The following is a 16653-nucleotide window of genomic DNA, read 5'->3' on the forward strand; positions in this document are numbered from 1 at the left end:
TGTAGTTGTCTCAGAAACACTGTGCTGCATGTCATCTTCTGGCATTAGACTCTGCATTGTTTGCCTGAGAGTTGACTTTCTAATTTAACAATTTGAATGTGAATGCTTTTGCTTTTCAGAAGACCAGAATGTGAAGTGTTTGGCTGGCTGTGAAAGGCACAACTTTTCCCAAACTGGTGAGACAGATGTTTTCGCAGGTTGTCATATTTTGCATTTTTTGCTCCCCTGTCAGTAATGTTGTGATCTCTGATCCCATCCATATGGATGGTGAACAAGCTTGTTCCCAATGCCTGTGGCAAGTTGCATGTATGCCATCAAAATGAGTAGAAAAACAGGAGCTCCAGATTCTCACACCAAATTTTAAATTAAGAAATCAGGCAAAAACCAGTTTATGGATAATTCTTTGCTTTTTGTGAAGGAGAAAGAAATGCTACAAAAGCGCTGAGGGATCCTCCATGTCAGTGCACATTCCCAGTGCAAAGGAGTGTAAAAACCAGGGGCTGAAATCTTATATGATGCCTGGCACACACTTTCCTCTTGCCTGTTGGAGGTGGACACAGGAAAGGGTCTTATTGCATTTTAGTAAGCAGCATGGCTCCTCTGGTTTGGCAGTCCTAGATGGTAATCCAGAAAAAATGAAGCTAGAGCCCTTTTCAACTTTTTGGCTGAACAAGGTAAACAACATTTGAATGTGGTCAACTCTTCCTGCTTGGCCTCCAGCCAAACCTCCCATGCTGATCCATGAGTGGAGCTGCATTGAGGTGTCCCGGCTGGGAGGCAGGGGCAGAAGGGGGCAGCTCACAGGAGCTCCTTGCTTGCTGGGCTTCACCCCACCAGAGATTTTCTCTAACTTGTTTGGTAAAGCAGAGCAGAATGAAGCACCTCTCTCAGAATGTGTTTAGGTCTCAGCTGGCACTGCCCCAGTTACTACCTCTGTCTAGTAGACCACAGGATAAGAACCCTCCACCTTCCTGATCCCTGAAAAAGGGCGGATGAACTATCATCTCCTAGGCAGTAAAGAAAAATGAAAATTGGAATACTCATACCTTGGTACCATGGTGCTTCTTAGTCTTGGCAGACAAGTTTTTGACTGAAGTCAATTCCCATTATCTTCTGAGGATAGGAAATGATAAAAACACGTGGATTTTTGCATTTCAGTCCCTTTCTCATTTCTTATTTGCCACATCCTTGATGAGATGGGAGAAATTTTTTTTTCCCAATATTTCTTCCCTACTCACTGAAGGTAACAGAGTGGATTGATGGAAAGAGCACATTGTATAAGGTCAGTTATCACTTGCTATTCCATTCTCAGCTCCCACTAAATGTACTGGATGACCACAGCAGGGAGGGAAGGAGTGAAGGAATGGGGAGAGCAGTGCTCTTGACCTTCAAGGCTAGGACAGCAGGCTGGGAAGAGCATGAGCACTCCATAGTGGTAGATATTGATGGGTATTTATGTAGATGGGTATTTACCTAGCTAGGTACATGCAGGTGGACAGCTATCTAGTCATCCTGCTAGATGAATACTTGAATGTATGTATGTATATATGTATATATATATATATATACTATGCATTTTCTGGTAATAATGCCTGCTAAATATATCTCTTTTCCAGTGTTTGTCTTGGTGGTTTTTTGTTGGTTTTGGTGTTTGTTTATTTGTTTTGTTTTTATTGGTAGGGAATTCTGGCCATGGGAACAAAATTATGAATTTTTCTGGTATTGAAAGGACTTGGCAGATTATTTGATTCAACAGAGAGGTATAGAGGAATCTGTAACATTCATCTTAACTTTTTGAGTAACACATCTCTGAGAGAATGAAGAGCATCATTTCTTTATTAGTCTCTCTATAACTGTATCTATCTCACCACAGTGGACAGCAATTCCATTTTCAGTTCTCTGTAATAATATTGGTGCCTGGAGCACATTTCTGTAGATGAATTCATGTATGTGGATGAACTCTTGTTCATAAGAAAGTCAGAACTCTTAGCAATTTCCATAAATCAGTTTTATTAGTCTGAGACGTACAAGTAGATTTGTAAGCTCAAAATGTCTTCCTAGACTCCTCAATTTTCATGTGTTTTTTCTGAGGTAGCATAGGACAGACTTACAATAAAATTTATGCATCTATGGTTGCACCAGAGGTATGATTCTCAGCTAGCACAGATAGAGTAATTGACAATATTTTTATCAGTTTTGCTAATACAATTATCCTCCTTTTTTTTTTTGCTCTGGTTGAGATTTACCTTATGGTTTTGTTGTAAAGATTAGACATATTTTTGAGTGATAGAGGAGCTGGATATGAGTACAAACAAGAATTCAATACTGCTGAACATCATGAAAATTTGTGTATGTAAGGGATAAAGATTTGCAATCATAGCATAATTTCCAAGGATTAAATAAAATACTTGTGTGAATCAGTGTAGTTCTGTTTAAATTCCAAACAATGGATAGAAATGGGCTAAGATGGAGCAGACTGCTGGAGAGTAAAACTTCTTCAAATGATACCTGAAGGTAGGATATTGTTGTGGCTTAACATAGTTTGGTTTTTAGTATGTGTATTTATCAGTTCTGACTCTAGAATATCTAAACACCAATTTCAGAAAGTAAAGGGTTCAGTATGTTCCTGGAAAGAGCACTCATTTTCTTGTACAGTGTACTTCAAATAGACTATGTGATGAAAGCCTTCATTTATATACTGCTAGTTGTCTATCTACAGAGAGATTTGTCTTACAGAAGTCTTCAAGGTCCCAAGTGAATGAAACTTTTACTAGTGGTGTTAAGGAGTGCATAGTGAAATTCTAGACAATTCAAACCCCAAGACAATTTCTTCAACTTCATTTGCATTTTTACAGGATTGCCCTCATCTGAACAGCACATAGCTTCACCTGTTCATCAGCATAATCTCTGCTGACTATCCTCCCCCAAAATAATATAAGAAGAGAGGTAATTCTTCATACCAAGGATGTTAAAGGATTTCTGTTATGGCAATACTTTGAATTAGAATTAAAAGGTTTTATCTTTTTAAAGAAGGTATTTTACAATAAAATGTCTTGTAAATATTGATCTAAAACCATCAGCAGGATAACTGTACTGAAGTCAGTGAAGTTATACTCTGTATGAATTTGACTTCAATGCTTGGAAAAATCTTTAATTTAGCAAAGAACTACATTTTGCATCACACAAATCTGATTTTTCCAAGAGATTGTAAAAGCTATTCATTTTCAGCCCTTAAGGGGGCCTTCAACCTATTAACATAGTTTTCAGAATATATATACTGACATATCTGCCCAGTTAATTTAATTCACATTGGAGTACATTACTGTTTCTTCAGGACTCTCTGAAATTATGTTGCAAGGTTTCAAATTGCGACATTGCCCATACCACCAGTTCTTTCTGATGAATATCTGGGCATGTGCCCTGTTTTGGAACATGTAATCAGCCTCCAGTCTCATCTGACAGAAAATGAGATTACTGTTTCTTATAATTTCATTTGAATCCCCCCAAACGAATCAAAATTTTAGGATGCTAGCTTGTAGGAAAATCCAAATATATTTCAAATATTTATACCAAAGAAAGAAACTGTGGTAAATGCTAGTCATTTTACAAAACACACCATGTAAAGGCAAAATAATACTTGCATATAATTCTCAGGTACAATATTAAGAAGCAGGAATAAATCATCCATTAAATGTTGCAAGCTTCAAGCAAATATATTTGAGTCTCCAAATTTGCTGCCAGCCAAATCTAAAACATAAATGAACAGATTTTTAACCACCCACTGTGTATATAGAGACAGACCTACAGACACACAGAGAGACACACAGACACATGCAGACAGTGTTACTCCCTCCCAACAGGAGATATCTGTCCTTTCTTTGTGGATACAATAATGACTCCATCAAATTGTATAAGAATGTGTAACATTAAGGCTTTTGCCAGTATAAAAATCTCAGCATGCATTACTGGAGCTTCTGCTAGCTGTGATTCTGCTGTCAGACACAAGTAGAGGACAACCCTCTGTCTCCTGCTGTTTCTTTCCTCCAAGGATTCTGCAGGAGGAGAGGTCGTGGTCACAGGGCCTGCCACAGCCAGGCTGGCACAGACACACGGTGCAGCTCCAGGGCATCCTCCAAACACAGCAGTGACCAGAGCAGGACAGGGCTGGAGGACCTCAAACATCAAATTTATTTGCAAATAAAAAGGAAACGAAACCCTAGTGTTTCAGGTTGTCTCTGAGGACTCGTCCTGCAGCTGAAACTCATGCCTGAAGTTTCTTTGTAGGTGAAATCTAGTCCACAATTTACTGTTCATATTTTACTAGTCCACAGTGTCTTTGGGGGTCAATTATGGTTGATATTTTACTCTCTACAACTTGGCAAAATACACTTTTTCATTTTCCATCCTCATTGCTGGGACTTCTCATCTGCATCAGAGGGATGAAATAGTAAAAATTAATTAATGCTTACAATTTTGAAAACATTAAATGAACAATGTTGGAATTAGAAACTAATATGAAGAGCAAAAGAGTCCATTGTGAGTTACAGTGTAGCAAAGCTGGATTTAGGAATCCTGCAGACTGTGCCAATTAGTTGCAAATGGATGATTCAAACTGCTTAAAGAACCACTGTTAAAGGTGTCAGCAGAAGTGTTTCTGTTGAAATATGTTGCTGTAAAAGTGTGGCTTAACAATGTTCAGTATCAAGGTTCACTCTATTACTGTACTGCTCAAAGGATATAACAATTCAAAAGTACCAAAACAAAATCAGCGTTACCAAGACAAAATCTCAGGTTTCTGTATTATGAGCTTATGTGCAATATCAGTCACTAGCCAAAAAACTGTTATTGTTAAGAAGTCTCTCAGCCTTGAGGAGCAACCTCGAGAAGAATCCCAGTTCAATGGAGTCCCCACCATGCTGCCAGCTGCTTAGCAGGGAGAGCTTGAAGAAGGCTCCCTTAGTCTGTCGTATTTATGGAATAAAGGGCTTGGCATGAAGTCAAATCACATGCGATGGATAAGGTGTACATGAGAATCCTTGTAGCCACAAGTTTCTTTGTTCCTTGATAAATAAGAATTGAAAATGGCACCTGCTGTTCATGGGTTATTGTGTGATCAGTGCTGCATGCCGATATGCACTGATGCTCATTTTGTTGCTCAGTTCCTCTGCGGAATTCAGAGAACAGATCAGGACTGGAGAAGTCATTGGCTCACTGACCTCTGGCCTTTACCCCTTTTGAAGCCTGTACCAAACTACCCCTAGTTTGATTTAGGAGTGAAACACATCCATCATGCCTTCAGATACTCTGGACTGAAGGGGATCCTCTTAAAATGCAGACAAACCCAATCCAGGGCACAACAGTTATAGATAAGCCTTGCTGCAAAGAAGTTATCAGTTTATTGACAAATATTTGCAAAATGCCTTGAGATTTTTCTCAAAGACAAGCTCTCTAGTTTCTTAAAACTACTCCAAGAACATTATCTTGAAGAAAGCTTATTTTGTAGTATAACCTGTCAAAAGGAAACCTTGTTTCTTTTTATTCTTGTTCTCTTTAAATCTTTTGGGGCTCATTACCTCTGTCCTTTCAGAAAATGTCTCTATAAAAGTGCTATTGTTTTTTGAGATAGGCACCCCATAGCTTTGATATAGTGAATTGTAGTAAAGCTCAGTTTTGGCTAGGCCGTCAAGAGTTTAGCCACACTCAGCCCCAGGAGTTTAGCTACCCTCAGCCCCTAAACTAACCACCTCAAGTAGAAAATTCTAAGAACTTCCCAAGGAAACATGCAAGACATAACTTGAAGGTCTTCAATTTTTCTCAGTACACTGGTATTTGAAACTGCATTTAACCAAAAGTGTTCATGAGACTCTCCTCCTATACCTTTTAATCCTATCATAACAGAGAGAATTTCCTGCCCGCCTGAGTCACTCGTTTTCATTACTGTTGCTGCCTTTGCCATGTAATTTGAAAGACAATGTGATATTGTCCAGTTGAACAGAATTGAACCCACAAAATACTGCAGTGGTTGTACTGTTTATTCTTGTTTTTCATCCTGTTATATGTACTATGTCCTACTATTTCAAAAAAGATAAAAAGAGATCATATAGATATTTCCTCTAACCTATCCCTTATCCCTGAGGCACTTGAAGAGCTGTTGAATCTTGTGGAACATGATCATCAGCCTTTATATCATCTTTTGACAATATACTGTGAAAGAAAAACCTTTTCATCATTTGTGTGTGGTCTTGAAAAATGCTACATGGGTTGTCATTGAAGGTGTTTGAAATTCCACACACAACATTTTCTCTGTGCTTTTTTAGTTGTATTATTTCAGCAACTAAGTGGCTCACATAGAGTGTTTACAAGGAATGATGACCTAATCATAGAATCACAGAAAGATTTGAGTTAGAATAGACCTTAGATATCATATAGTTTCAATCCCCCTGCTGTGAGCAGGGACATCTTCCACTGGATCAGAGCCCCATTTAACTTTGGCTTGAACACTGCCAGGAATGGGGCATCCACAGCTTCTCTGGGCAACCCGTGCCAGTGCCTCACCACCCTCACAGTAGGGGATTTCTTTCTAATTACTGATCTAAACCTGCCCTCTTTCTGTTTGAAGCCACTCCCCCTCATCTTGTCACTACATGCTCTTGTAAATTGTCTCTCCTCAGCTTTCTTGTAGGCTCCCTTCAGGTACTGGAAGATGGCAATTAAGCCACCCCAAAGCCTTCTCCTGGCTGAACAGTCCCAATTCTCTCAGTCTTTTCTTGTAGGGGGTGTGATCCATCCATCCAATCATCTAATACTCTGGAGTTTGTAGGTACCTTTCAAATTTTACTTTAAATGTCAGTCTAGACAGTAGCTTTTCACAAGAAAGAACATGTTATTGTTTCTCTTATTCACATTTTACATTTTCTCTGGATTGTGCTTTGAGCAGCAGTAAGAAAGGAGCTGACCTTTGTATGTACAAATTTACAACTATCTGGATCGGTGTTATTGGATGTTAGGTTCCTCATTGCATTCTGATATACAAAACAGACTTTGTATATAACTTTTACTAACTTGCTACAAGTTCTTGAAGATATGTAGGAAAAAAGAGTTTTCAGGAGCAAATGTTCCCATCCTATTTTTGCTTCTGCATGGGATGTCATTATGCTTACCCTGTCCCAGGGGAAAAAAATGTGAACAGTGGCATAGGCAATAAAACAGAGTAGAAAGTCAAAACACAACCACTAAAAACAATTCCTCCTGTGAAATAATTAATGCTTTCCAGATAAGTGAAATGAACAAATGACCCTCCCCCCCCCCAAAATGATTCCTGAAAAATGGGTCAAAAAATGAAATGTAGCAGTAAAGTCAATTTTGCTGCAGGGCTTCTGGTCAGCACTTATAAGATGAAATGACCAGATATACTATAGAATGGTTGAAAATGAATTATGCACACTTAAAAATGCTGAACATCTGTTCAGATCCATGTTTTGGAATGTTATGGGTGGACATTGTAGCAAAACCTTAGCACTGCATGCTTGAAGATGCAAATATATTCAAATCCAGCACAGTCAGGCACTTACTCTTTGTCTAATTAATTGGAAGAGCCATGGTTTTATTTCTTGAATCTGACCTGTGCTAATCCTAAGGAAAATTTGCGATTAAGAGATGAAGCTGGCACAAGCATGAGTTCGGAATTCAGAAAAATCAGTGTGAGTCTAAACTGAGGTATACCTGGAGAACTGGATGAGAGTCTGAGTGATCAGAAAAAAAATTTTAAAATTTTTTTACTTGTCTGTTTCTAAATACTATATTTTCATCTGTAGTACATTTACTAACTGATATATATATATATATATATATATAATAAAGGCACATCTTAACAATCCAAATATTTTCTTTTTTCCTCCTCATTCAAAACAGAAATTTGGCAAAGAAGGCCTGTCTGAGACACAAACTAAGTATTGCTTATTACAAAAAGAGTGATTAACTTAATATTACATCCTTATAGGAAATCCTAAACTCAGGCAGCCACACAGGAAGGTAGAATTGCAAGACAGTTTTTTGGTTTTTTGCAATTTTTCTTTGCTACTGGGTAAGGCTGGTTATCGATTCCCTCCATATATTCCTAATAAAACATGCCTCTACTCTTCACATGCTGGAGTAAATGAAACTGTAACATTTGACTCTCCCCTGAGATGAAAGCTCAATAGGTACTATTGCAGGTATTTCATTCTGAAGGAATTGAGAAAAGCCTGAACAACCCTGACTTTTTTGAGACGTGATTCTTGCTGCTTATTGCACAGATGTGGCTTACCTTCTACTAGCAAAATAAATAAGTAAAGCCACACAGTTGTAAAAAATACTCCCTGAAGGGGAGAACAGTGTATGCAAGTCAGTTGCAGAGATGAGGATTGCAAATTGCCTCTGTTGGAGTGGGAGTTCCCTCTGTGTCAGCTTCAGAAGCCAATATAGAAATAACACTTGGTGCTTGTGAAAAGGAGTACCTTTCCTCAAGCAGTTTTCAGAGCTTGAGAAGCCACGTCTAACAAAATCTCCCATCAACCTTGTGAGGCAAGTAAGTTGCAATATTAAATTCATTTTCAGTACCAATTGGAACTCTGTGGTTTTGTTCCTATAATTAATGAGTTTTCTTTTCATCTCACACTGGAAAAATAAATCAACATTTTAAAATTGTCTGCAAGAAAGGTTAAAAGAAAAAGTTATTCTGGAAATGTTGACCTTCCTGACACATTTAATTACCTGCTTTTGCTTTTATCTGTCTTTACGAAATGCAATTAGATTGAATTCATGCAAGCAAAGTGACTGAATTAAAATAATTTTTTAAAAAGAAATACTGTTCTCATGAGGTTGAAACAAAATATATTGCCATTTAAAAAATATTTCCTTTTTCCAAATCTACAGCTGTAAAAAGTTCTGATGAAATATTTTGATTTCAATTGCCACATATGTGTATACAATCCATATCTGTACTTATGCCTACAGCTATACTTTAACTATATGGTCCTTTAATTGTATGTAGAACTACGTATACTTTAAGTATGTGGTCTATATCTATTTGGCAATATATGTATTTGACGTACACTTGAATTTAGGTGATGTCATTTGGGGAAAGTAGGGTCAGCTGTTAAACCTTTCCTGAGCACATTTGTCACACCCTTCTCTCACCTCTCTTCAACTGAACTTCTGAGCTGTATTGGGCACTGAAAAAGAGCAGGGACTGAAGGGCAAAACAACACTATGCAGTTTAACCCAGCAATATTTTACCTTGCTCTGTGGTTTTTACCACAGGTTAAAACCTGAAGGCTAATTAAAGTAATTAATATTTATCAGATATCCTTTGAGGCACAAGCTTCTTTTGAAGGCTTTTTCCACTCTGTTGATCTAATCTAATTTAGCTGTTTTGTGTAGTTCTTTTCTGTGAATGTCCTAGTCTTTCACCATTATTTAATAGCCAGTCAGTGCCATACCATTAAAGCTCCCTTTGTTTGTTTGTGTGTCAAGTGTGATCCATAGACATCTAAGAGTACAGTATGAGAAAAGAGAACAGTTACCACATGGTCCCTGGGAAATGTTAGATTGTTCTCTTTAAGAACAGCACTTACAAAACAATGCTTGCCAGGCAACTGTAGAAAGGTAATCAAACTTTTCAGTGTTTTGTGCTTTTTAGATCTATTTCTCATATCAACTGTATTTTTATTGCCGGAGATCTGATTTTTTTCCAGCTGTCATTCATCTAATTCACAGCAGCAGCCCCCCAAATTGCTGTAGTCAATATGAGAGCCAAATTACTTTACCTGTCGATGTTCTCCTTTTGTCTTCACGGTAAATATCATTCAACCCTAAGAATATTGTCTCTGCTGGTGCAGAAGTGAGTAGGAATGCCAGCAGAAATTAAATGACATTTTATCACTTTTGAGATAGTATATGATTTGTTTTAAGAGATGATTGCATTTTCTACGTGTATTTCATCAACTGGCATCTCTATTGCTTCCTGATCCTGCTTTCCCTGAAGCCAATGGTAATTTTTCAGAGACTTCACACAGAGCTGGATTAGGCTCAATATGATTGATAGATAGATAGATATTAATGAAACACAATAAATTTAACAATTAGGTTGGCAGGCTTATTGCCTCAGTAGATCTTAGATGCTTAAGGAGATAATAAGCACCTGATAGATGACAGAATTGATCTCCTGTTCTAGAACCCTGTTCCTGGCAGTGTGCATTTGATCCAGAGGGTGCCATATTCAGCACTCTGCCTGTTGAGTAGGAGTATAGCTGTTTACTTCCAGACTCTTGCAAGTCTTTGCATATGTAACCCATGGAAAATAGAGGTTGGATGTATCTTTCTTACTGTAGTTCTCACAGTCACCATTTTTTTAAAGATCAAGAAATAGCCAGAGAAATCAAATGAGGTGAGATGCACAGACTGAACAGATTGCTCACAAAGAGGAGCTGTCTTTCAGTCACTTGTAAATTCTGTGTGTTCTGGAGATGCCACTCATCAGCCCTTGCCCTCTTCCATATGCAATCATTTACTCTCACTTTATTCATGACAATGACAAGAGAGTTACCAGGTAATGAATCACCAGACTTTTGTTTCAATAGTGACAAGAACTTCTAAAATTCACTATATCTCTTAGGTAGCTGAAGGACTAAGCCAATGTGGCCACAGCTTCTTAAAATCACATTGTAAAAAAAAAATTCTGAATGCATATTTATTGATGTTAGCTTAAAAATAACTTGAGAGCAGGTGTTCATAAAACTTGGTGCATGAATTCTTGCAAAAAGTAATCATCCAAAACAGTCAAAGAGTATTTCATGAATTCATGTAGCTGTTGAAACAAACATTCACTGAAAAAATATTTTTTTCTCTACTCTTGCCTGAACTTCAGAGATGGCTTGTGTAGAAAAATGGTAAAAGAAATAATCTAAAAAGAAAATTTCTTTTTAATAGACACACCTTGAAAGGCTACTTTTGAGTCAAGTATAAATGTACTCAGAAGCAAAAATACAGTTCTGATAGCTTTGTGTTTTTAATGGTCTCTCATAAAAGTACAGCAGTGCTAGGGAAATGTGCTGCAGGATTTTTTTGCTATTTTTTCGAAGTGGAAGAGGATCATTCCACTTATTTCAACAATAATAGGAAGTTGCCTGATATTCTGCATGAATAAAAATGATGGGTTTGGTTTTGTTTTAGGATGAATCAGACCATTTGTCAGGAAGTGGGAACCTTTCAATCCAGAATATCATTTGCCTCAACTCTTGTGCACCTGAATACCTTTAAAGGTTAAATGCTTTACCACACTGGATACGAACCCATGGCCAAAACTCGAGGCCAAACAAGAGAGTAGAAAAAGACCTGCAGAAATAACTCCAAAATGTCAAAAGACTTCTTTTGAATTTAGATGCTGGCCTTCTAGAAAATAGTTGGCCAGATAAAAAGTGAATTTATGGAAAAGCAATTAGAGAACTCACTGACGGTCATTGGTAAGAAAAAAGATAATAGTTTCACATATTAGTTTTAAAAATTCCTATGAAATTTCAAATCAACTACTCAATTAACTGGTAGCTTAATTCACTACAAATATTCACTTATTGTCCAAAGAACTCAAGTAATCAATAATTTGTATGAAAATCTTGCTTGACGGAGCTGGAGTTTTAGCAACAGCTGTTTTTAAGACTGTCCTTACTGCATAACTCAGATAGATATTTATCTTGCCTGGTGAGGGTGTCTGGTGTCAGAAAGCTACCTCTATGACAAAAGGACCAAAATTATTTGATTTGAGAAATTGTATGCTTGGGTGGTTTTTCAGTTTTAGTGCTTGGGGTTTTTGTGCTTCATTTTTTGTTTTGTTTTGTTCTGTTTTTGTCTGAACACGGACAGTGCAAAAATCTTAAAACTCTCAGTGTTTAAAAATACATACTTTTGCAAAAGCAAGGCATTCACTTCAACCAAATTTGATTATTAATGAATTTCCAGTTACATCAATTCATCTAAAAATGATGCAAAACCATAGAGCTCTATTTCAAAAAGACAGTATTTGAGACATTCCTTTTACATAAAAGTTTATTTCCAAATTTTTTAGAGAGGTTATTCCTGGAAAATAGAAGTCTACTGATCTTTTTAAACTAGCTGCCCATTTCAGCTTTAGTCTGGGCTTATTAACTCATAAAAAATACACCATGATGCTAAAATAAGTTATATGTTATCCCCAGAGGAAAAAAACCAGAAGGAATAAGGACACATAGAGTATTAAATCCTGTTATTTAGCCTTACAGAGCAAAGAACAGGGCAAAATTCCCAGCAGATGTTAAAATCAGTGTGGCTAACCTCAGTCCAGCTATTCTGTGCTGATTTACACCAGCCAAGGTTCAGGAGGTGAATGCCTAAGGTGCAGATGGGAACTACATAAGCTACTCCCACCTTTAAGGATGCTTCTCTCTTCAAGTCAATAAAGTGTTACTGAGGCACCTTGATTATATTCATATTTATCTCTTGCCATTTACATGAATTGGGTTGTCATGACAGCTGTTCTTCACTTATCTAGCTAATAATAGTTTCTGGAGTTTATTGCAGTAGTCTTTTTCTCTCAATGTGTGCATATCTATTGTGACTCCTCAGTGCCTTTCAGATTTAAGCATCCTCAGAAACGTATCTTCAAATCTGTGCTGCATATTCCAAAGGTCATAGCTAAGCTGACATGTACAGATTTATGCATTATAATTCCTCTGCTTTTGCACTTACTACACAGAATACTAGTGAAATATTGTAATGATTTTTATAATTTTAATATGGTTACTTTCAGAACTTTTCTAGTCCCTTTTAGCCACCTACATCTGACCAGTTAAGTGGCCAAATTAGAGACACTTTCTTTTCATTTATCCAATCAAAATATTCTTCTCCATTTAGAATACTTTAGAATTGCTTTCTGTGCTTTGATTTCTAACCTACAGAATATCCTCTCAAGAGCAAATGAACCTTAAAACTTCATTGCTACTTGCACATTTCAAGGTCATTCCCTTGGCACTGCTGCATTGTTGTTCAAGTTTTGCCATTGGCTTAGCCATGTCCATAAGTTGAAATGTACTTTGTGTACTTTATTGTCTATAGACTTAGCTATACTAAAATTAGAAGGGTGATATTCACTATTATTGTATGAGTGGCTGCTGCAGTATAAGCCTGTCTGAAAATCACAGCAAAACCTTTGAATCTTTTCTGAAGAAAAGGTACTATATCAAATATAAACAGCTGCTGCAATTACATAGGGTAGAATTCAGTTTGAAAGAGTTGTTGTGCTTTGGAGCACAAGCCAGTTACCAGCAGGAGTCAGGAATTGTTCCACCAGGAAAAATTATCTAAATTATATGGGAGGTAACAGGGATTTTCATCCCGGAACATTTTAAATTCTTTTGGTTTTGAGTGAAACAGTTTCTTACCTAGAAATTGCAATCCTTCCAAGGCACTTATCTATCCAGAGCTATACAGCTGTGGACTGTGTCCTGTGGTCATTGAAAAAATAATAAACCAGTGGTGCTAATACGTCCACAAAAACTTGGAGTAAACTCAGTAGTGTGTGAAAAGACCTTTGGGGCTACCTCACTGGCTCTCTGGTCTCCAATTATGCAACTTCTTTTTGAATTTAGTAGGGGTATTGACCGCCTAGAACCAAACTGTGGTCTTGAATTCAGCCTTTGATTTATTTCTTGTGTTTCTACTGAAAAACATATACTTTTTTCCCCCACACTGAAAGACACCAAACAGCAACACTCAGGTTGAGCCAGAGTTCAGGTGTGTGAAGAGACTTGGGACCCCTTTTCTGTTCCTGTTCTCTGTGATACTGGAAGTGATGTGCTGCTCTTATTTCCTTTGAGATGGAGATTTGACTGGGGACAACCTGTCAAGGAGAAAAAGGAGAAGGGGTCCATTTGCATCACAAGTCCCACGACTATTAGTGTAAGCTCATTTTCTGGCTGGTGATGGAAGATTACACCTACCTTTTGCTTTTCCTGTAGTGAGGTCTTTGCCATGGCCCCTCTGCTTCCTTGGGGCTTTTTAGTGCACTGGTTTAGAGCACAACGGCTGCAGAGTCCCCGTGGTTTTGCAGTTGCAGGCTAACCTGCACAGCTAATTTGACAATCCTGTGGCATGGCTTCTCCTGTAATTGCCTTATGGAGCCTTTTAACAATGGTAGTAATACATTTCTTGCTGTTTGAGAAATGGAGGCGGTGGCAGTTACCACAGGTGAGCACAACATATACCGGCACTGTTAAAAAGAATCAGTTTAGGGAGGGCTGTGGAGCTGTGCATTAGGGCTGCACAATTTGACACTTTGCCCATAGAGATCTGTTTCAGAGATTTTCAATTATTTTCTTTGTGAATTTATGACTTTTGAAAGGCTTCATGCTGATGGCCCCAGAGACGGAAATCCTTTATTCATGAGACAAATAGTGGCAGTACCAGCTTTCTAACACTAATATGCCTCAAGTGCAACTCTGTCCTACAGAAATGATTGCAGCCTTTACATTCTTTCATGACTTTGCTAGGAGATTAGTGGGCATGCTGATAAGAGCCAGATGAGGGTTTTAATTAGGTGAATACATATTCAGTGTTGGCAAGATTTAGATAATTTTAGCTGCATTCATAGAGTAGGCTACAGCTATCATACTATAGAAATTTCTAGTCAATGTGGACTTGAATAAAAAGTTATCAGTAACTTACACCTGAAAGTGCTTTGGAAAATCTCCTGTGAGTGTCCCAAGACAGAGGTGATGCTCGTGACTTCAAGAAAGAGTTGAGTCTTGTACTCAAGGTCTAGACATAAAATCAGGAAGAGGTGAACAAAGGGGAAATGTGACATATCAAACACTTATTACTTCTGCTTTAGCATTTCCATTAAGAAGATTTCCAGGGTGAAAAAAATGCATGTTTCCAACAGGAAATCTGTAAAGAACTTGAAGTTCACAGTTTATCTGATCTTTACCTGGGTGTTGTGACCACTTCAATAATACATGGCATGCAGTATACTCTGTGGAGAAAAGGGTTCAAATGTACATGGAGCAATAAACAGAATTTTAGATAGTATGTCTCTCTCTCTCTCTCTCTCTCTCTATATATATATATATACACAGATATAGTTTGCTTAGTTCATCCAACAAGTTCCTATTCAAAAGCTCCTTAGAGAAATTTCTTACTCCTTAGTGTAGATGCAGGGAGGTCCTTCTACTCCTGGTGGCACTAACAGCAGTGTTTCCTTTGAATCTTTTTCTCTGAAATTTCTGCCCACTTGGATACCCACAGTATAGCTGAACACCTGAATCATCTTTAAATCTTTAAATAATGGTACTGTAGAAACAGTTACTAAGCCCTGAAAGGAAAACTCTTTGTGTTCAATCTTGTCAAAGGAAGTGCCTGAAATTTTTAGCAGCAGACACTCCCTACCTTGCACTGTCTTTCAGTATCAGTTAGACTGATGCCATTATTATGGTAGCTCAGGGGTCCTCAGCTCACAGCTCCTAGGTTACATGCAGCTTTTTCAAGATCTTCCCTGGAAACTTCAGTTTTCTAAGATTACAGCCCAATTATTTTTCTTCCTCCATATGGATCCTTCAGGGTGACTTTTTAAGGTTTATGAAAATGAAATTAAATGAAATTATATTAAATATTCTCTTTTGAATCTATATAAATACTTTTTCAGTTGTGTGCTATAATACTCACCCTTAAAAAAAATCCCAACAAAAAGAAAATCCTGTATGTATCAAGTTTTACCACTATAAAAAGTCCAAACAACAACAACAAAAACCTGTGTGAAAACTTAATAAAATGAAAATACTAAATGTGAACCCAGTGTACACAATCAAAATCAGCTACAGTCAACAGTGGCACTGCTGACCTTGATTCAGACTGCTGGCCATATTTAAACAGCAATCTTTCAGATTATATCTCCATATACATGCATTTCAGTTTTCCTCTGACTCCATCCCTACCTGACATTTATGATGTGCTGATTCCATCCATCCTTATCACCTGGATGGGATGAAAACCACATAATTGGAAAATACTGACAGCAGTTCTCTGAATAACCCCAATAGAAGCTGGGTGAGATGTAGCTGATTGCCTGAAGCTGGTACTGCATACTATGAACATTCACACAAACATATAATGAAGAAATTCCCTCTTAAACTTTCCCCAAGGTGAGGCATCATGGTGCTAAGAGTCTTGTCTCCTCCTGGTCTGATCCTGGAGAGAGAATCCATGACATTTTTTCTCCCATGGTACTTTTCAGATGCAGGACTTAACTCCCAGGGCTGTAGACAGCTGAGCATAATTTAGGGAGCCACAGACTTTTCTAAATTGCACTGAAGACTGAAGAAAAACAAATATGATTTATAGCCACATTGGTTATTTCCCTTTTTTCTTTAGCCATGCTAAGATTATACTGGCTTCAGCTTAAGCATCTAAATTAGTTCTTATCCTGTATTCATGTAATTCATGATAAGCATAAAAGGTGATGCTTTTGTGAGGTCCTTTTGGCCTTATAAATCTCCACAAGAAAGATAAAACTGTGTTATGTAAGTTTTATGATATTTACCAACTAATTTCTCAAAAATGCAGCTGATTGTGACTGCATTCTTTGTAATG

The sequence above is a fragment of the Agelaius phoeniceus genome, chromosome 6 (assembly GCF_051311805.1).
Source record: "Agelaius phoeniceus isolate bAgePho1 chromosome 6, bAgePho1.hap1, whole genome shotgun sequence".
Taxonomy (NCBI): Eukaryota; Metazoa; Chordata; class Aves; order Passeriformes; family Icteridae; genus Agelaius; species Agelaius phoeniceus.